Source organism: Trypanosoma equiperdum (genome assembly GCF_001457755.1).
Source record: "Trypanosoma equiperdum strain OVI genome assembly, contig: ctg_1890, whole genome shotgun sequence".
Classification (NCBI taxonomy): Eukaryota; Euglenozoa; class Kinetoplastea; order Trypanosomatida; family Trypanosomatidae; genus Trypanosoma; species Trypanosoma equiperdum.
Window position 1 is genome coordinate 1,658 of NW_027123938.1, and position 898 is coordinate 2,555.

Here is an 898-nt window from a genome sequence, read left to right on the forward strand (position 1 = left end):
ATTGATTTAAACAGACGCCAATGCTAGTAATGAGACTGTACACACTGCCTTCGTTAGATGTTTCCGTTACCGCAATTCCTTTGAAAATTGCCTAAATCCACCAGTGAAAGCTATCTTGCACACAATCAACAGAAACATGAAGAAGAAGAAGAGCAACGGCAAAGGTACGGAAAAAGGCTCAAAAATAGAGAGGAGTTAGTTAGTCGGTTGGGAAAGTTGACATCCCGTGCGCAGCATGTGTGTGATGTGGAACCAATTTTTTTTTTTTAAAAAAGGTGTGAATATATTTTTGTTGGGGGAATTCTGCCGAACAGAATGCAATCGACAAGACACGCTAAGTAGAGTGAAAGGTGTAGGGTAAAAACTTATACAAACCCACTCACTCACCCACAAGTATCCACAACAGAAACCCTCTATAATTAGCAACAGAATCAAAAATAGAAGGGGTCAGCGAAGAAGTGTAAAACAAACAGAAAAAAGAATATTGCTTCATCCGCTCACTTCCAACCAACATAAAAAAAAAGGGAAAATGAATAATTCTATCAGACAGATATAAGCAGATATATAAATAGAAACTTATATATCCATTCGAAACTTCAAAACAAGAGTTTCTTTTTATCTCTACCTCTCTCTTTCTCTACTTTTCTCTATCTTTTGTATCCTCTTTCAGTTCGACATTGAAAAATTGACTCTACTATGCGAACGTGAGTTTCCTTGAAAAGCATATTTCTGTTTCGCTTTCCACAACAAAAAAGACACTCATGTCTTGGCTCCAACAGCGGGCCAGGTGAACAACACGTAAAAAAAACAAAAAAAGATGAAAATACTCCCGCTTTCCACGGCATAATGAAGCGATTCGATCTACTTTCGCATCTGTTTCTGCTGTTTCCACAGCTTT